The sequence below is a fragment of the Magallana gigas genome, chromosome 1 (assembly GCF_963853765.1).
Source record: "Magallana gigas chromosome 1, xbMagGiga1.1, whole genome shotgun sequence".
Classification (NCBI taxonomy): Eukaryota; Metazoa; Mollusca; class Bivalvia; order Ostreida; family Ostreidae; genus Magallana; species Magallana gigas.
The window spans coordinates 59417735-59440468 of NC_088853.1; the positions used below are offsets into that span (position 1 = coordinate 59417735).

Consider the following 22734-nt stretch of genomic DNA (forward strand, 5'->3'; position numbering starts at 1 on the left):
TTTTCAGGTGCATTGTCTCGACTAAATCTTGGGTATCGTATAACAGCTGGCTTCCCTCTGCTTCTCTTTTGAATGTAACCCTTTCCATTTCTCAATTCATATACACCTTCCTTTTTGCCCTTTGGAATCTCAGATTTACTAAGTACTCTGTATTCTGAACAGAATTCAGCAAGACACATTTCATTGAAAAGATTTAATTGAGGTCGGTTTTCATACCTTTCCACAATATTTGTCATCCATAAACTGTTTTCTTCATCATCATCATCGTCCGCAATCACATCATTTTCACCAACTTTGACTTTCTTGTTTTTTGTTATTTGTTGAAGAGGCTTACTCAGTCGAGTTGGATTTTCTCCCACAGGAATGAAATTGACTTTTCTTGAACTCTCCTTCATTTTAAGATTACAGACCCTGTAAACTGCTTCCTGTGCACTCACTTCTCTGTGATTTAGATAAGCTGAACCTACTCTCTTAATGGTGTCATGTGCACTCAAATTTCCTTCGGCTGCCTCTATTTTTGTTTGCTTTAGTAACATTCCCATTTCCCTTTCAGATTTTGAAATATACGATATAATATAGACTATGCAGCTGAAAGGGTCCAATACATATTGTATGTCCATGTTAGCATCCCAGCTTTTGAGGAGGCATGGATTGTATTGATTAGTCCACATTTCTGTTGGATTTCGTTTCAAAATACATGTAGTTTTAGAGGCCAATACTCTGTGTGCGTTTTCATATAAATCCTGTGATAGCTCTACATTGCTGAATATTTCCTCTGTTGTTCTACACGTATTAGCATCATCAGTTACTTCATTCCATACCTTCAACAAAATCTCCTTTGCCTGTGCACAACTTAATTCATTACTTGAATCATCCAAATTTTGTTCCAATTGTCTTGAAATGAATGAACGTTCAGATGGTGGTCTAGGGAAATTGAACCTACACTCTGTTCCTTTTTTTCTACATGATTTTGAGTGACTTTTGCTATGTTGTTGCACATCTAGTACAGTTTGTCTAAGTTCTTGGTCAGTGTCTTCTGATGGTAGAGCACATGTGATATACCTATCAATAAACTGACAAATACTCTCTTCACTGTCTTCATCTAATTTTGGGGCATTCTCAACCCAGTACAAGCAATGCATATGAGGAGAACCTCTCTGCTGAAACTCAACTCTTACAAAATAATCTACAATATCTCCGATTGGTTTTGCTGGGGACATTATTACATTTTTCTGGAAAACATGGAACCTATGTTCAAACATCCTTCCAACTGTAACAGGATTGCTTCTCAAAATTTCACTTTTCTCAGTCCAATCTAAATCGGAGGGATTTCTGTTGTCATTCATTTGTAGCATAATTGAACTCAATATTTCATTCCACCTGAATTCTGCAGCAGAAAAAGAACAGAACCATGTTGGAATTCCAAGTTGTCGAAGCATTGCAAAAAGATCTTTTTGTGCAGTTGACCAATATGCAGGTGTTCCTCTAATTGGTTGCATAAATCGCAGGGCTTCATCACTCCTGAGCAGTTTTGCAAGTACAACAGGATTTTGTAACATTTCTGTAGTGACTGGTATCCCTCCATCAAGTTTTGACACAGATTTGCGAATTGAAATTTGTGTTTTCTCAATGACCTGATTCAATTCAGATAGGTATTGACAAAAAAAAATGTAATTAGTATCCTTTGCAAATCTATTATCTGCATTCATCAACCTGTTGTTAAAATATCGAGAAAGTGTTATCCTTACATCTCGACTTTCATTCCATGAATATTTTCCAGTAGGAAATAAGTGAGGAAATGTCTTTGCTTCATTGCCCTCCTCTTGCAACATTCTTACTGGATTTTGTCCTTCACCTGGAGCTATATTATAAACATCGTCAAAGTAGTGATCTAGGACTTCTTGAGCAATATCAACAGGTTGTAAACAAGTATCTGTAGCAACTTCTTCAATTTCATTGTTCTGTTCTTCAACTATTTCTTCATTGTCAAAAGCTTCCGAATGCCTGAACAATGTACTTTGGTCATTATCGTTCTCCCATGTTGTGTTGATTTCAACATCATGATACCACTGATTGTTTTCTTTCAAATAATTGAGAGCTATTCTAATGTGATTTGGGTTTACGAACTGATATTCATAAATTCCCTTGTAAGACAACTTTCGCTTGAGCTTAACTCGTAACAAAAGATTTTCATTTCCATCCAAAGGCAAACTGCTTGTTTTCTTTATGTTTGATGGCACACATACAACAGGTCCATGTATATTTTGTTGGCCACCTTTTGGAAGCATTGTCACTTTCATGAAAGGTATATGTAGAGCAATAAGATGCTGTTCTAGAGTATTTAAGCTATTTAGCTCTGGTGGAATATCTTCCAAACACATTTTGTTAAAAGCTGCTTCAGCAGGAACATTTCCACTGAGAATTTTTCTATGGCATGTAAAACAAATCCAGGTACGTGATTTGGGACAATTCTCAGAACATGCAGATGTACAACTATGAACATATTTCTTATCAATGCACAAATTTGCAACTTGAACTGCTTTAATACTTTTTTCATACATTTGAAGTGAACATCCTTGTACCTGGTTTTCAAACAAAAGACGATGGCAGCAGCAACATGTGTATTCCGGTCCATGTTTTATGCAATCTTTAAAGGATTTCACCACTTCATCAGTATTCTCAAGCATTTTGTGCAGTGCTTTTCTTTGTTTTTGCACAGAAGCCTTTATCTGTATCTTTGTTTCTGCATTGGAATGATATTTAACTTTACTGGCTGTTATTACATTTTCTTTATGCTGTTTATCTGTTTTATACTTCTGTGTGCTTCTTTGTTTGACTTCCTCTTTGAATGACTGATCTGTTTTATACTTCTCTCTGCTTCTTTGTTTGACTTCCTCTTTGAATGACTGATCTGTTTTATACTTCTCTCTGCTTCTTTGTTTGACTTCCTCTTTGAATGACTGATCTGTTTTATACTTCTGTGTGCTTCTTTGTTTGACTTCCTCTTTGAATGGCTGATCTGTTTTATACCTCTGTGTGCTTCTTTGTTTAACTTCCTCTTTGAATGACTGATCTGTTTTATACTTCTGTCTGCTTCTTTCTTTGACTCCTTCTCTGTGTAGCTCATTTCTTTCATACTTTTGTTTACTTTTTTCTTTCACATTTTCTCTGTGTAGCTGGTTTATTTTATATCTTTCAACACTGATTTGTTTTAAATTATCACGATAGTGTTCATCATCTCTGTATCTTTTCTTTGCATCTACAATGCATTTTCTTTTGAATTCTAAGTCCGTCTTGTACTTCATGTTTTTCTTCTGCAAGTTTTTTTCTTCAGCAGTAACATCTGACTTTTGAACTTTGTATCTTTCATTTTGCAATGAAACAGATTCTCGTTGTTGTCTCTTTCGGTTTCTATCCTGTTTTCTTTCAAACCTGATAGTTTCTGTGATGTTGTCACTGACACATTTTCTTCCAAAGTAACAGATGTAACAACATTATAATGATTCTGATTCTTATGATCCAAATAAATGCCTCCCAATGATGTCATGTTTTTTTCTGATTCTACCATTAATCCAGAAAACGTTACCCATTTATTCAATGAGTATGTAACAATTTCAGTTTTCAGTAAATGCGACAGTGCAAGAATCTCTATTTCAGTTGCCCATTGTCCATCCATCCTCATGCCTGACGAGAAAATGTGGCTCTCTATAGAAGTTTGACCTGGCCTTAAGAATGATGTAAAAAGCAACTCATTTTCCAACAGATGATGACATACTGCTAAACGTATCGTGTGATGATAGTCTTGCTTTCCTGTTAAACAGAATGAGATTGCTCTAAAGAAACAATTTCCATCTGGCTCAACTGGTACACTGGTCATTGGCACTGTTATTTCCTGTCCATACTGATTTTGATTTTCACATTTCTGCATTGAATATGGTATTCTTAAGATTTCACAATGTGTTTTCTTCTGATCATCAGAAAGAGGTAAAAATCTAATCTGATGCTGCTCACTCCCAACAAATTCTACCTCATCAGCATCTTTGAAATCGGTACTACTAATAATGCATTGAAACTCTGCAGATTTGTTCAGTTCATCTTCTTCATCACTTATTTGCATTTGTCTTTCAATACCATCTTTTATACCCAATGAAAGCTGTCTAATTGAGCATTGCACTCCAGTTATTTCACATTCAACTGCTTGAGAATAACCCATTGATTTAGCCAGAGACAAGATATGTTTGCATACATCTTGTACTGATTCATACAATACTCGTGTACTTCTACCGTTAACACTTTGAAATCCTTCAGATGACCTTGAGTGGGAATCAAATGTAAAAAAATTACTGTGGCATTTCCCAATCAAAAATGTATTTCCGCCAAAGCACACAAAACAACCATCATTGTCATCAAAAGCTATTTGAAGTGCATCTAATACCTGATAGGCATTGAAGTCATCATAATTCAGCACTACATCTGCCAAGTTAATCACACTTGGTAAAGACTCATTTGCTTTAAACTCAAACATTCTACCAAAGCATTCAAAAAACTGAGGCAATTCATTTACCAAAAGATATCTGTTTGCAATTGTTGAACTACACTGTAGATAGGAATACATCTCGTCTCCTGTTGCCAATATTTTGTTCATATCTTCAGATTGCCATTCTTCACAATTCTTCAATTTATGATATGCCAATGCTGTTAAAGAATTTGCTACGCACTGGGTTCCAGCATTTTCACCAAACATCGGATCACCCTGATGAAATGAACCTTGTACAGACAAATTGAAATTTTTTGAACATTTATCACCACTTGTTCTACTAGTAACTTGTGCAGTACTAGCTTTCTTTTCCTTGATATTGTCTTTGTTTTCCTTTATATTGCCTTTGTTTTCCTTTATATTGCCTTTGTTTTTCTTTATATTGTCTCTGTTTTCTTTTATATTGCCTTTGTTTTTTATTATATTGCCTTTGTTTTTCTTTATATTGCCTTTGTTTTCCTCTATATTGTCTTTGTTATATTCCTCTATGTGCCTTTCATCTTTTTTTAATGCCCTGCTGACCTCTTCCCCCTTGGAAGGTATCAGCTGCGCCTGACCTGCTGAACCTGACATCATCCAGATGTCTGATTCAGGTACTCTCGGTGGAGTACAAACCCACGCTGGGGAGTCAGGGGATGCTACCTTGTCCTTTTTGACAATCAGACGACTTCCCCGAGGAGGTGACAACCTCGGGGCCGAGTGCATTCTCTCACAAGGAGAGGCCTGCACCCTGGCCATGGGTTTTTCCTTAACAGGAGGTAACCCAATCAAACCTTGCCCAGGAGGACCTAAGTCAGCAGGAGACTCTGATCTAATCTCATCTTGAGGGATGTCATCCTGTCTCTGTTGCCTTTTCATCAACTTGCGTTTCTCTCGCTCTTTTCTTCCAGTCAATGACTTTCTCTTTGGCATCTTTAATATTAAAAAAAAACCAAACAAAATTCAAACATGTAAATAACAGTCAACAAGCATTATGGCATAGCTACTGCAATCATTTGACAAATGGTCAATTAGGAATTAAGACATTACCAATTTTTTTTTTACCTAAATAAGTCATAAGGCCAAATCACAGGCCTGAAAGGCCACAATGGCGTCGAGTTAAAAGTTAATTTGAAGAGTAAAAACCTAAATAATTTTTTAAACAAGTGAAAGCTGTCAATGTGACAGCAAACAGGGTTTTCTTTTTATATGCGAACTGTATCCATAATCCATGTCAACCCATATCCAGTGAAATGGAGTACCCCATATGCAATATTTTGCCAAAAATGACCAAGTTCAAAAGCTGGTATTTTTTTCATAAATTATCAGTATTAAATCAATTTAAAAAAAAAATACATTTAAGTCAACTTAGAAAAAAAAATAGAAATTGTTTTTTATCACATAACTAATAAAATTACAATTCATTACAAATTTGCTCACCTAATTCTTAAAAAGTTTTGAATTTTCAATTGAAAATTTAAGTTTAGAAATATCTTAGGAGTTAAAATTTTTTGATTTTTTTTTCTATTTATATGGAAATAAATATTAAAATTATGATTGAGTTTAATTCTATATATTGTATACTGTTGATAACCACTCTGTCTCTTATTATCAATTTCATCTAAAATTCACAAGGGTTCAAATGACACGGGCCGAAAAGATCAGGGGTAGATAAAAGAAAGCACCCATTCACGTTGTTTACAAATTGAAAGTTGTTCACTAGTTAGTTTAAAATAACTTTTGGTTCTAGATGTACTTATCGCTCGATTAGGAAGTTTTGTTTCTACAAGATCAAACATTTGTGCATTGTCAATTTTCGATATGGATACAAAATAATCTATTTTGCAGGCTGGTACATTTCATAACCAAATTGAGTATGTAAGCCCAGCTATCGCATGTGTCTCAGTGCTAGTGTATTCATCCGCTGAAACCGAGACATATTGTTTTCAATAAAATGTGAACATTTTCAAAGACGGCAACCATTTTGAATCTGCAAACTTGTTTTGTTGATGTATAGTTCTGCTGAAAATTGAAGTATGTCATCTATTTTTCTTCAAACACATAAGAAAACTTTGCACTCATTTGAGTTGTTTGGCTCCTAAAAATGTTGGCAACTTCCGGACGTACGATCCCTAGATGGCTTTCGAGCTTCGCTGGACGCCATAATAGCAAATTATCTGTGGTTCCGGTCACCTGACCGTCCCGATTTTTTACCCTCACCATTAAACTTTTTTTTTGCCAATTTTCAAATTCTCCCTGAATTTTTCCCACTTTTCATCATCGGCACCGATATAAGAATTACTTTCAGCAATGGCAGGCTCTCATTTGCATGGGAACATTTTAATTCCAATCAGTTGATGGAAAATAAAATAAATCCAAAACTGTTTGCACCATACAATAGGATATATCCAAAAATCTTAAGAAATAATTACAATGAATACATGGATAGTAACATTAGTGGGTGAAATGAAATCTGCGGTGAACTAATTCATATGTTACTTTAGACTCAATCAACACCAAAGACACAAGGTTGCATGTAATACCGTATTCATGATGTCAGGCTAGGTTGCTATCTCCCGGTTAACACCAGTTTGCACATATGGCAGGGAAGCAATAAACAAACAATTTAAATTAATCCGGCCGTACAGAACAAATTTGTTTGAAAATTTTAATGCAATTTAGACATTTTCTTACAAGGTGTGAATTTAGGAATGAATTTTATTTTCCTTTAAAACTGTAAAATAAGATATAAGGCTAGCTAATACATGTATCATAACGTTATTGGTTTAGAACCATTTTAACAAGACCTTGGACTTTCAGAAGTATGAAGCTACCTACTTCTTGTGTCAAAACAAGTTAAGAATAAAGCTGTTTCAAGAGAAATATACACCGTTTGCGTAGTCTTAGCTAAATTGCCGGACAAATTGTGTTGATTTCAAAGAGCCATGGCTCAATGGCAAACAATGAAATAGACAGGCCTACGTCACATTGCTGTTTGACACAACTACCCAAAGTCCAAGCTCCTGTTTAAATGGTTATAAACCATTTATTCATTCAAACTTGCAGTAATTTTTTTTTATCAAGTCTTCACAGTCAACCTATTTATACTTTAAAAAAATTTTTTTTGCTAAAAACAGGCTTCTTTACCCTATTAACAGGACTGACTTAATTTAAAAAGGAAAAAACGGTAAATATCACAATTAGTCAATTTAAGTTTTGTATTTTAATAAAGACATTTAGCTTTGCAGGTATACACAGTAACCGTTATTCAGCAGAGTGTTATTACTATTAAAACAATCAAAGCAGTAGTAAGTTATGAACATTCTGTTCAATTATCAATTATGTATCAGAAAATACCAGGTATTTACCACTATTTAGTTTTCATCTTTTCACGAGTACAATTCCTTGTTCATTTTCAAAAACACTATTGTGTCCACCTGAAATGATCTCATTCTATATCTTGGATTTTAAATCATCGTAAACGCTGATCATAAAAAAGGTTTTAATTTTAAAAACAAGAGGACCAGGGGCCACATCGCTCACCTGAGCTACAATTGCCTTAATTCTGATCAAATTAGCATTACAGTTTTTGGAAAATACGAAATTCGAACTATTGTGTCCACCTGAAATGTTCTCATTCTACATCTTGGATTTTAAATCATCGTAAATGCTGATCATAAAAAAGGTTTTAATTTTAAAAACAAGAGGACCAGGGGCCACATTGCTCACCTGAGCAACAATTGCCTTAATTCTGATCAAATTAGCATTACAGTTTTTGGTTAATACGAAATTCGAACTCAATATATTTATAAGATACATCTATATTCCAAATCTGAGTTCAATGTGTGCAACAGTTGTTGAGATTATAATCGGAAAGTACAAGAGGCATAACACTGTCAAAAATCATCAGACCAAACCCAAATTTGAACTCAACCTATATATTCATAAGATACATTCATATTCCAAATCTGAGTTGATTGTGTGCAACGGTTGTTGAATTAATGATTGGAAAGTGAATTTCCCATTTTTTTTCGAACGAAGTTCAAGAGGCATAACTCTGTCAAAAATCATCAGACCAACCAACTTCGAACTCAACATGTATATTCATAACATACATCCATATATATATATATATATATATATATATATATATATATATATATATATATATATATATATATATATATATATATATAATTTCACTTTAAATGTGTGCAATGGATGTTTAGATAATGATCAGAAAGTGAACGATGAAAGAAGGATGGAATAAAGAAACAGGGTAACACTATATACCCCAACCATTTCATGGGAGGGGCATAAAAAGTAAAACAGTACATCTTCTCTAGAGCATAAATATAAACATAGTATACAAAGCATAGCATGGGCTTTGTTCATATGAAACAAGGGATTGTTACGTCTGTATCATGATTATAACTTAATGGCTAATTTTGGATGACCGTGAGAAATACCATTCTTAAGTAATGTACACATTAACAAGAGGCCTATAGGCCACATCGCTCACCTGAAATCAATAGGCATCATAAAATCACCTAAATGGAGTCACAATACACACTATCAGCCAAGTAGTATAAAACATGTAGATCCTGTATAAATAAAAATCTATTTTTCCCCCAGGATATTCTTATGTTTATAATCAGGTCCCTTTTAAAACAGGATGATTTTATAGCCATATCACACGTTGAGCTATGCAGTTCTCAAAAACATCCCAAACAATTGTTTATATATACATGTAGTATAAACCTTCATCAAACTCTAAACCTCTTGCGAGTCCCAAGAATTTAATCCAGGGGTCATAGATGATTCTAAACAATTTTAAAGAATCAGCAATACAGTCAAACTTGTATTAAGCAGTTACTTGCGGGAGGCACCCAAAAGGACCGCTTAACAGAGGTGACCTTTGAATAGAGACTAACGAATCTGCCATCATCAAATACCTTACTAAAACAATTATTGGATAATTTCTTTTATTATATACTTGATATTTAGCATAATGTATCAAAATGATAGATAAAGTAATTGAATTTTTTTTATTGAGTATCTATTATATTCACAAATAAGTACAAATACATAACAATGCATTGTGCATGCAATTGTTTATATTTTTTAAATTATTGAAAAAAGTCTTTACGTGGTAAAACCTTGTCACTGACATTTTCACAGTAATAACACTAACTATTTTCATTAGTACAATATATTTAGAAAAACAAACACTGTTAATACAAATCAACAATTTATTTTTTTACAGACTGTATTTGAAGTCAAAATCATATCATTAAATCGAGCATTTTTCTCTTGCCTGGCCATGGACATTTTTGACACCTATTTCATTCATGTTTATAAATCAAATATTGTTAATACATGTTTAAACAATTTACTTGATTCACATTCGTATCTATTTTATCTACCAATTATGTACAATGTATTATAAGTACATCGATTAATTTGGGTTGTCTCACCTCAGGCGTATAATTATTGTTTACATTTATTACCTGAAATTCGGAAGCCATGTTTTAAATCCTTTGGTATAAATCATGTGACCGACCAAAATAGCTGCCTAATACATGTTAACTGTACAGTTTCAGATCAAAATATGATGACTGCTTTAGACAATTGACCGCTCTTTAGAGGGCAACAATATAGGATTTTTTATCGGGATGAAATAAAATCACCGCATACGAAAGGTGACCACTTCGGAAGTTCTGACGAAGTATATCAAAATGCTTGCATATATTAAAACATTTTCCTTTGTAGAAATTGGATCCTCAATGTGGTTCCACTTTACTCCTAGAGATTTTGATTTGAACAAATTTGAATCTACATTAGGCCAAAAAAAAAATTATTCCTGTTTCCTGTCGCCCAACCGACCCTATCTTTTACCCTCCGACCCTAAAAGTTTTTTTGTGATCATGGTGGTGATCGGTAACTTCACCAGAATTTCCTCAGAAAGAGAAGTGAAAATGACCAAGTCTTCTGAGTTCATAATCGTGTAAATTAACCTCACTGGCGAAAGAATGATAGAAAATTAATCTACATTTTTACTGCATAATTATACCTTGTGGTGAATAACTTGCGACTATCTTACCTTCAGGGGTTATAAATACGGGTGATGTAACAACATACTGTATATTGGAAATTACAAAAACAATGTTTATTACTTTAAATCCTGATTTTACAGTTAGTCAATAACCTGATATTGGTTAATAACTGCAATAAATGTTAAAATTATCATAAAACTGCTTTCTATATTATCTTGAGAATTAAACAGATCCTCTACATAACGTACGGTAGTAAGTGGGTCAAAGGGTTGGACTAATACCCCAAATACATGGAAGTACAGAGAGTGATTTAATTAATCATGTTGATATTGACATTAAGCTAATACAATACAAAAATATTTATCCAGAAAAGGATAAATACATTCAATACACGTAGATTAAATTTTGCAAATAATATTAGTTTTTATTTTTAATTAAAAAATTAATCTATTTTTTTTTCTTTGCCTGTTGTTTTCTATGCATTACATGCATCAACAATACAAAGACCTTTGGAAATTTTAAATCATCTATTTACATACTGAACACTGGGAATATACATCTCTCTCATTATTACACACATGCTCCAAGTTTTTAAAAATAAAATATTTTTTAAAAATAAAATTTTTTTCCTACCTACCTACCCTAATTTTTTTGGTCAAGTGACAGGAAACAGGAATATTTTTTTTTTTGGCCTAATACAATACAAAAATATTTATCCAGAAAAGGATAAATACATTCATACACGTAGATTAAATTTTGCAAATAATATCAGTTTTTATTTTTAATTAAAAAATTAATCTATTTTTTTCTTTGCCTGTTGTTTTCTATACATTACATGCATCAACAATACAAAGACCTTTGGAAATTTTAAATCATCTACGGGTATTTATGAACACTGGGAATATACATCTCTCTCATTATTACACACATGCTCCAAGTTTTTAAAAATAATTTTTTTTTCCTACCTACCTACCCTAATTTTTTTGGTCAAGTGACAGGAAACAGGAATATTTTTTTTTGGCCTTATCAGAGGTTGCTTTCACTAAAGATACTATATTCCTATCTAAATTTTTGTCTCTTCCCAATTTTGAACCCCCCCCCCCCCCCCCCCCCCCCCACCGGGATCATGATTTGAACTAATTTGAATTTACTCTACCTGAGGATGCACCACACAAGGTTCAGCTTTCCTGGCTGGTTAGTTTATGAGAAGAAGATTTTTGGAGATTTATTCTATATATTCATATTTAAAAGTTCAACCCCCCATTGTGGCCCCCAACCTACCCAGGGGGCCATGATTTTCACAACTTTAAATCTACACTACCTGAGGATGCTTCCACATAAGTTTCAGCTTTCCTGTTCAAATATTTTTTGAGAAGAAGATTTTTAACAATTTCTCAAAATTTTTCAATAAATCTTAATTATCTCCCTTTGAAAAGAGAGAGATCCTTAATTTTCTCAACTTTGAATCCCCTTTCCCTAAGAGAGACTTTGGTTGAAATTGGCCCAGTGGTTATGGAGAAGATATTGAAAATGAAGTTTACTGACAGACAGACAACAGACAAAGCTAACATTGAGCTTTCAGCTCAGGTGAGCTAAAAATAATTAAAAACAGAAAACTAAATATTGTCCAAAATTGTGACCATGCCCCTTTTTGTTCCATCTAAACAATAATTTGCTAAAAATCTTTAAAAAATTGATTTGTTAGTGCTCACCTTATAGCTGTTCACACCTTCACAGCAACCTTGATTTTCTACACGTGTTCTCTTTGATATTAATAAGTACTCCTCCTGGGTTACAAGGCAGAAAAATGGCTCTGCTCTAAAATTTACAAATCAAAACAAAATTATGCATCCATCATATTGGTTTAAAGTTTAGGTTTCATATGTTATATCCCGGAGACGCTTTAATACATAATAAAATATCGCTTGTAACTTAAACAACATCTCTACTGGTGTTATAAAATCGGAACAATTTTACTATCGATTATCAAATTGAATCGGCAGCTCACAATCAATTATAAAATCGATTATGTAAACTTTCAAATTCCAGCACAATTTTTTTTTCCATTTTGTCAAAGAGTGAAAGATACCAGCATAAAAGAAAATACCTTTTTTAAATTTATATATAAATATTTTTTTTAATTAACTTATTTTCAAATGAATTTAATATTATACTTAGAGGCCAACATAGGGCAAAATTTTAATTGATATTGGATTAGAAGCAAGATATTAATAAAAACAAGAATAGAATTCCTGGGTCCCCCGCCGGTCAAGCAGTATACTAGTATCGACCAAGGCTGATTTAGGAACTTGACCAAGGTATTAGTGGTATAAACATTTGGTATAAATTTCATGTAAATCCATCAAAATTTGTAGGCATGAGGGGGCTTACAAGGTCAATTTTTGGATAAAATGTAGAGTCATTATTGTGGTCAAAGTCCCATAACTCCAACAAAAAGTATCGACCAATGCTGATTTTCGAACTTGACCAAAGTATTAGTAGTAAAAACATTTGCTATAAATTTAATGAAAATCCGTCAAAATTTGTAGGCATGAGAGCGCTTACAAGGTCAATTTTTGGATAAAACAGAGTCATTATTGTGGTCAAAACCAATAACTCCAACAAAAAATATCGACCAATGCTGATTTTCGAACCTGACCAAGGTAATAGTGGTATAAAGATTGGTATAAATTCAATGAAAATCCGTCAAAATTTGTAGGCATGAGAGCGCTTACAAAAAAGTATGACGGACGGACACACAGACGGACACCCGGCATTTCTATGTCCCCGCTCCGCCTTGCGGCGGGGGACAATAACACTTCTAAAATTTGTAAAACCTTATCCAGTTTGTTAAATTTAATTGATCTGATACATTCACACATTTTATATATTAATGTTTTGCACTTCTTCTTATTACATTTACTCAAGGGCGAAAAAAAATCCACTAATAGGAACGAAAAACTACTTATTCTACATTGTAGTCCCACACTTGTGGTGCTTTTTTTCACTTTCAAATGACTAGGTCAATGACCTACTTTTTCTGCTAATGTCAGACCTCTGAATTTTTTTTGAAAAAATTGTCAAAATTTGTCAAAATTGTCCACCATTTTCAAGGTTTTCTTTATTTTGTAATTATTAAAAATAAATAAAACAATTTGTAGGTTGGGAAATGATAAAATACGAATAACTTTACTAATTTTATATTTAACTGAATTGTTTTAAGCTCATATTTTAAGTTTAATTTCGTCCGAATTTCCTCTATCAATTTCCAAAATTGTACCCATTTTTGATCGAGTTTTACAAAAAACTCACTAATAGGAACTCCAAACCATTGACTGTCTAAAACTGTTTTTGTTGTCTGTATTTTGTTGACATTAACATTATATAAGATTAATGATCAAAATTTCGAGATATTTTATCTTGAATCGATTTCATGTATTTTAAAGATTTTTACAATCGCGTGCCAGCCAGTGATATAAAATTATTGACGAGTAAATACAACCATAAAATATGTAAAATGATATGAAAAAACATATAGAAACTTAACCTTTGCAATTACATCACAACAGAAAGTTTTTAAGAGAAAAAAAGAAAATGAAAAAATTCGTCTGAATTTCCTCTGTTTTAATATTAATCTACCTTTGTCGGAGCATATCTTCCTCAAATAAACAAATCATGGATATCAATATCGATATTTGTTAATAACGTTGTTATTTTGTTTTTTTAAAACAACTTTGGACTTCAGATATTGAACTTTGTAAAAATATTTTTTGAAATCTCAAACCCTGAGTGAACGTAATCCTTAAATGACAAATAAAATCAGTCCATGTACTTTTTTGTGTTTTGGAGGTATATTTAGTGCAACCCTTAACCCAATTACAACCGTTATGTAGCAGATCTGTTTAATTTTGAAGACAACTGTAAACAAACGTTTTATGATTATTTTAGCAATAATTTGGCAGTATTATTAACTAATTACAAGTATCAAACTTAATTGTAATAATGGCATGAAATGTAAAAAACATCGATTGTAATTTTCAATGCACAGTATCACCTATTTTTATAACACATGAAGATAAGACAGTTGCAAGTTACTAATCACAACAGGGTCTAACTGAGCTTATAAAAACGTCTTATGAATTTGATAATTATCATTTTATTGCATTTGGGTTAAATTAACAAGATCGTAAACTCAGAATAAAGTGCGACTTTAACTTCTCTTTCGTTGGAAATTCCGGCGAAGTTACCGAGCAGGTCGCCCCCTAGGTTGGCCACTGTATATAATACCAGAGACATTAATAACAAGTTATTTATATCTCTGATAATACTTTAGTCTTTTTAAGGATATTGCTACGCAGTAAAAGGTCATCCGTTAGAGTGTCACGTGACTGAATTTTCGCGACTATCGATGATAAAAACTTACTATTGATTGTTGCCAACTTGCTGCCTTCAGCGACGATTTTTCGATAGTCGGCAACTATGTAACAACACTAATCTATACAACATTGTTGAAATGATCATGGACAAAGCCATGTTACAGTTTCAACCATGTACAGTACTGTATATTTGTAGAAAACTTGCCGAGATTGTAGCTATATTAAAGAGCATTTTAAGATTAAGACCATTAAAGCATGCTGAATACAAAGCTTTGTTTGTTTGTATATCATCTTTCTCTGACATGTGTTAACAGTAATTTGCCGAATATTATATGCACATTTTTCCTATAAAAATTTTTTGTGAAAAACTATCATTGACTCATATATACGACCCTATTACTATACACCCCAACGGAATTTTGTCACATTTCATACAGGAAGAACATTGGCTATCATAATTCAATACATCGCCATTATACAGAAACGCTTCTTTTGTTTGTTTACTATCAAATGAAAATAACTGTATGAGCATATTAAGCAGAAATTATATTGCTCTTAGTCCGTTGATAGATAAATTGTACTGCAATGGCCGTCTCAAAATATTAGCAACCAGAATTGTGCATTCACTATCTCTGTCTATCCTACCATTATAGATGTTATTAATACATCTGTGTAATAGATCCAGATTGCAGACCTGATTAAGTAAGCCTACCACATGTTTTTCTAATCTAAAAGATATGTTAAGGACCTGAATAATAACTGTTATTTAAATTAGATTTAGATTTTAAAAAATTGCAACTTTCTGTCACCTTTGTGAGACATGACACTCTACAATTTCTTTACTAAAAAAAAAATACCATGTTACACAATTGTCACCATGTAAAAAAATCCGGCACGTCTTTTAACCCCAAGGAACCCCAAGGAACCTCAAGGATACCCCAAGGAACCCCAATGACACCCCAATGATAGAAATGAATAACTATTGATACCCAAGTGGGTCTCATTAGAGTACAAGGGTCACCCCTTACCATTGATACCCCAAGGAACCCCAAAGATAACCTAATAATACAGATTTATAACTCCTGATACACCATAGAACCCCAAGGAACCTCAAGGATACCCTAATAATACAAATTTTAAACTCTTGTTACCCCTGGGGACTCACTGGTATTCCAGATACACCTCTAGGAATCCCAAGGAACCCCAGGGATATCCCAAGGAACTCCAAGAATACCCTAATAATACAGAATCATAACTCTTAATACTCCATAAAACCCCAAGGGTACCGTAATACATTGTAATACAAATGTAAAACTCTTGATAACCCTGGGGACTCATTGGTATTCCAGATACACCTCTAAGAATCCCAGGGAACCCCAGGGATATCCCAAGGAACTCCAAGAATACCCTAATAATACAGAATCATAAATCTTGATACTCCATAGAACCCCAAGGATACCGTAATACGTTGTAATACAAATTTAAAACTCTTGATAACCCTGGGGACTCATTGGTATCTCAGACAAAACCCACGGATACCCCAAGGAACTCTAGGGATACTCTTATACATGTATTGGTTATATAAATTTTATAACTCTTGATATCCTACGGAATTTCAAGGATATCAAGAGAGTTATATATCAAGGATATCTCTTGATAATTTTTGGGTCTCTTTGATATCCTAGACAAATCACAAGGTATCCCAGGGAACCCCATGGGTACCCCAAGAAACCTAAAGGATACCCTAATAGTACTCTAATAGTAATAATACAGATACCCCATTGTTATCCCTGACACACCCTATGAATACCTCAAGGAACTCCAAGGATACCCAGTAATATAACTTTTGATACCCAAATGAACCCCAAGGATACCCTAATAACACAATTTTATATCTCTGGATACACCCTGGGGCTTTTTGATATCCAAGACACCATTAGGTATCCCACGGAACCCCATGGATACCCCAAGGAACTCAAAGGATACCCTTATAATACAGATTCATAAAACTTGATACCCCATAGAACCCAATGGAACCCCAAGGATATAGCCTAATAATTAAAATTAAAATTTCTTGATACCACTGGGGACTCATTGGTATCCCAGACACGCCTCTAAAAACCTCTATAAACCCTAGGGAACCCCACATAAATCCCAAGGAACTCCAAAAGATACCCTAATCATACAGATTTATAACTCTTGATACACCTTACAGATTATCAATTTTCCATACACACATGCTCCATCTAAACCATGGCTCAGATAATGGCCCCCTTGGGACAAATGAATTCAGCCAGTTCCTAAGAATTTATCATTGACAAACAAAAATTCTGCATTGTCAGTTGATAGAATACTTTAATAAAAGATAAATTTAGTTAACGCATAAAGACAAAAAAACCTCCATTTGAATGTATTTATATAAATATATTTTAGGCTGTTTTAATGCTATAAATTAATTAATAAAATCTGTAAGGATTACCTCCCTTACTTTTCAACATCAGTGAACAATATATAGAATAAAGAAAATGAAAACTGTCATAAAATCATTAAATCTTGTCTGATCCTAAAAAAATTACAGGTGCACATCTTCAGATGGTGATCAACATATGTATAAATTTTCAGACTGTTCCATGCAGTAATTAAAAAAGTCTATAGGGGGGACAAAGTTGCATCTACAGACGGACAGACGGACGGACAGGGTGAAACCAATATACCCCCCTAAACTTCATTTGTGGGGGTATAGGGGTATAATGAGACTCCTGGGGTATCACTAGTTACTAATTTCTATTATTGGGGTTACTTGGGGTTCTTATGAGTTTACTTGGGGTTCCTTGGGGTATCCTTGGGTACTACAAGGTGACCCCTGGATTCAAATGAGACCCCTTGGGTATAAATAGTTATTAATTTCTATCACTAGGGTACCTTGGGGTAAGCCTTTGATTTGAATGAGACCCTAGGGTATCACTGGTTAATAACTTTATCGTTTGGGTTCCATGGGGTTCTTACGGGTATCCTTGGGGTTCCTTGGGGTACCCTTGGGGTACTAAGAGGTGACCCTTGAAGTCCAATAAGACCCCTTGAGTATTAAAATTTATTAATTTTTGTCATTGGGGTTCCTTGGGGTATCCTTGAGGTTCCTTGGGGTATCCTTGGGGTTCCTTGGGGTTTCCTTGGGGTTCCTTGGGGTTAAAAGACGCACCCAAAAAATCTAAGTTTGAGTGACATATTGTTCCTATAATAAGTGTTCATTACATGTAGTTTTTAATAAATCTTGACTGCCAGACATTAATGTGTCACCTGTAATTGAATGAATTCTTAACAGTGGAGTAATCCTTTCAATTAATTTAACTAATAAATGAAATAGAATTGATGAATGATTTTAATCAAACACATGCAATAAATTCAACATTTTAAAAATCCATCATATGTTATTTTAAATAGTTCCACTACATGAAATTATATACATGTATACATGTAGTTACGAGTAGCTGTCTATTATTTTTTTAGTCGAGGGAGATAACTCGTGTTTCAGTCCGATCCTTTTTTCACCTGTAATTTATCGTCAAGACCGCAGCGGTGTTGATTTGCTGGACGACCCAACCGCGGGGGTACGCGGTTTTACCTGAGACCCCTGTTTTAAACCGCGTTGCAATTTGGACCGTGGGGGTGCGTGGAAAATACGGGATCTGCGTTGATGGTACTGTGTGTGTGTGCACATATATATATAAAACACATTACACACATATATAAGAAAATCAGTGAAAAATGAAAGATGAATCAGTGGTACTAGGGGCTAAAAACTATTATTCCAGCTCATTGGCAGCCATTATATTTGACAATTTTAACACGATCATTTAATGACTGATGCTCGTCTATGTTTATTGCTCCTAAACTCAAATTAAAAACTTTCCAAGGTTTTAATTAAAAGTAATTTTAATGAAAATAATTGACTATGTGCAAACCACTTAAGTTTTAAATGTGTTTAAATCAAGAAATACGACTTGTTTCACCGATGTCTTAACCAGCTGTTAACAAATTAGTGTGAAATTAGAAACATTAACATCAAGGAACCGATCTTTTAAATACTTAAAAGTAGCAAAAATTTCAATACATGAACATATGAAATTCATAAGCACTGAATGAAAAAAAAAATCGCAATTTGTTCAGCTATTTCCAAAAACAAAACTTGTCACACCGTTTATATAATAGCTTTATCAAGCTATTTTTGAATAGCATAAAATAATTTCAAGCAATGAATCTAAATCAAGAGGATGTATTGGGTATGATAATTGCAACTTTTCTCAATGCACAACTGGCACAACAGAGACATGTCTCTGATGCACAATACCCCGTACTCTTTAAAATACTTACGTATCTTTACAGACAGCTATTCCAACTAATAAATGGTCTTTATCTTCAACTATTAAAAGACTTATGAAGACTTTGCACAAAAATTCCCGTAATATGTCTATGTATATGATAAACGTCTCCCCACTCTCTGAAGTCGGTTTCACTGTTAATCCATACGACAGGAAATGTCGATGACGCGTGACGTCATGTTAAATTAAGTCGTTCGTAAAAATCTCGCCCTGCGTTCTCATCAAATTGTCCAAATTCATTAAAAAATTCGCAAAATTAAACTTTAAAGGTCGCCCAAGCCGAAATTGCACTGATACAGGTGATACATTTTAGAAATGCACTTGGTTCAATCAGGGACGTATATACTAAGTATATACGTCCCTGGTTCAATTGACAATGAATATACTTCCTTTTGCACGCAATATCTTTCACCAAATCATGCAAATATGCTTTTGTGTCAGTCACATTAATTTTGTTTGTCAGTTCACTGTTGAAATTCAATAGCATGCAAGAGTGGGCGTTGGAAAAATAAATAGACACCTTCATGCGCGGATCCAGAAAAATTTCTAGGGAAAATTGTCTTTGACAGTGCGGCTCAGGGTGGGAGTGGGGTCCGACCCCACTCCCCACCCCCAACCCCTAACCCCTCTATATAGATCCGTGCATGATCTTGATAAAACATCTTTGACAAGCAGAAAAATATAAAAGTTAAAAAGCAATTTGCGATTACAGGCACACTTGTTTTGGGGTACATTTTGAAATGTGTGGTGAAAAGATGTAATGCACGGATGTTGTAATGCTTAGGAAAATACAAATGTGTTGTGCATCTCTCTCTCCCCCTCCCCCCCCCTCTCTCTCTCTCTCTCTCTCTCTCTCTCTCTCTTTTCTATAAACCAACAATCTACAAACAAGCACAAAGATAAATTAAAATTATTAGACTGGCAAAGTTGGAAATATACAGCTACGTCAATTTCACCAGTTACGGTCAGTAAGACCGCGGAACATTAAGTGGCAAGATCAAAAATTTACAGCTTACTTCAATTTCACCTGTTACAGTCATTTAAAACGTTTGAAAGGGACGGGAACAGGTTGAAACCATGGACGTCTGATAAAACTTTAAATTAAAACAGTAATAAAGAACAGAATATATGAAAGTATTGTTATATATAATTCCGGTATAATTTTTAAAAACTTCAGATAGCTGTGCAATATTGGTAAAATATATTTAATTAATTTTTGTTGTAAGTTGCTATTTTAAAATAGTTATATTTCACTTATAATTATATACTATAATATATCTATTATAATGAAAGTTTAGTGAACTTATTTTTTTTTTGCTAGACTAAGTGTACGAATAGCAACATGTATATAAACAATGTACTCGCATATCTTATGTATGTACATTGAATTAGAGAAAAAAAGAAGACAATTTTTATCTGGGTATAATTTTAGTTTATTAAACCGGAATCTGTACTGTATTATTCTCTTCTGGGAATAAACCCCGATTCATGCAAGAATCGTGGCCCATTTGATTTCAGACTTGTGACGATCGACCGATTCTCTGAAATCATCGGATAATGCTTTGCCTTGCGTTAAAGTTGCGTATAATCTCTCCCAAATTGGGATCTCATCAGTATTTGCTGATTATATACTTCTTGGTGAAAGAAAACATTTTTCAATCGCTTTGGTGATTAGAAATCATACTATTTCGATCGGTTAACTTATACAGCTAATTTTGAAAACGCTGCATGGTGTGGATTGAAAATACACTTCCTTTAACTACTGTTTCAATCCAATGTTTTCTCAGACGTCCGCGACAATTCCCGCCAAAAGAACAGAAGTATATATAGTCAGTGTCGAGCAAACTCCTGCAAAAGCGAGATGGCGACAAGAGGAGTTGACGCGAAAGTGTATATTGTATCGAACTCTCAGGAAAGGAAAACGGACAAAGGAGAGTATGGGCAAACCGTAGTATACGACAACACAAGTAAAGGGATAAAACAAATGACATTCCCTCTGAAGTTTACAGACAATCTCCTTACAGGGAAATTTTATTTGATCAAAGCTGTGAGCATAGGCGACACCATTCGCCTGTACGAGACATCCAGGGTAAGAATAAAATTATACTACGAAACATATAAAAAATCTTTTTCAATTTTCAAATGCCCCACAACGGAGGCTTGACTAGGGCCCCTTAAGCAGGTCAAGGCAACTTCGTTCTTTCTTGAAGGATTTTATCATCCAAAATTGGAGGATAGATGCTTGCGCCCCCTGGTGGAATTTTTCAAATAAAGGGCAATTAACTGTTTAAAATACAAATACAAAATAATTTTATTGGCACAAACACAATTACAATAATTAGCAAAGGCCCAATGAGTATTGTAAGTTTACAATAACTGCATGTACAGTTTATATTTATGTAACTATGTACATATTGGTTTAACATTACCTTTTAAAACTTAAAAAAAAACTCCGGCTTTTTATTTTAATTACCATTATTGTGAAAAATGACATACGTCTCATGATTTCCGTATTTTTCAAGGTTTTTGAGTGTGGAAAATTTCCCATTGAAATGGACAAAATTAACAAGTACCTCAACCCTCCAGAACTTTCTGTTGAACAAGTGATGGAAACGCCCCAAAAAGCAACAGTCACAGTGAAAGGAATTCTGCGTAATGTAAGTAACACACCACAGTGATTTTTCAATTTTTTTTTTCAATAAAACTTCAGCTAATTGTAATTGCTGTTAACATCATTCATTATATTACATGTACTTCTGATGAGTTGAAAGCTCAAGTGAGTTTTCCTTATCTTTATGATCTATGCCTAAAATGATACTTTAGAGTAAAGATTTGGATTAGGCCACTGAAATTAATTTTTAGATTCTCATCCCTGCCCGCCCCTCTGAAAATGGCCCGCACCAATGCAATTTATTTTGTTTTGAAAAAAAAATTGTGCACAAAAAAATTCTGGAAAAAAAATCTGGCTCAGTATACAAAAAATTCAAAACAAAACGTACCTTCTATGTAAAAATTAGCTCTTATTGTGAAGCAATATATTTTTTCATGTAAATATAAAAGTAATCCGACACCAAATATACATGCCTTGAAAAAGGTCATAACAGAAAGAATCTTAACTGAAAAATATTTGCTGTTGAAAAGATGTAATTATAAGGAATACGAAAGCCACTGGCAGAATATCTGTGAAAAATTGTAGTTATAGAGATAAGTTTAATTTTTCTGTTTTTTTTTTTTTTGATAGATGTGAACTCTCATATCATTTCGTTTGTTTTCAGTATAACATAGTCTATACTTGTATTGTAATCCACCTGCATAATCTCTCTCTCTCTCTCTCTCTCAAAATCAGCTTCACTTCATATGAAATATACAAAACTGTACTATTAAGTAGAAATAGTATAAAGATCTAT

The 22734-nt window shown here is 33.7% G+C and overlaps 1 long non-coding RNA gene across 1 annotated transcript in view; it reads right to left on the reverse strand.

Annotated features, from left to right (window-relative positions):
* LOC117685457 (uncharacterized) overlaps positions 1 to 19647 on the reverse strand; it is a 46428-nt gene extending 26781 nt beyond the window's left edge. Inside the window, exons 1-2 of the long non-coding RNA XR_010711292.1 lie at positions 19320 to 19647; positions 12285 to 12390 (exon numbers count right to left, since the gene is read on the reverse strand). This is a non-coding gene — a long non-coding RNA (uncharacterized lncRNA). The remainder of the gene's footprint in view (positions 1 to 12284; positions 12391 to 19319) is intronic.
* Positions 19648 to 22734: the final 3087 nt, after the last annotated feature.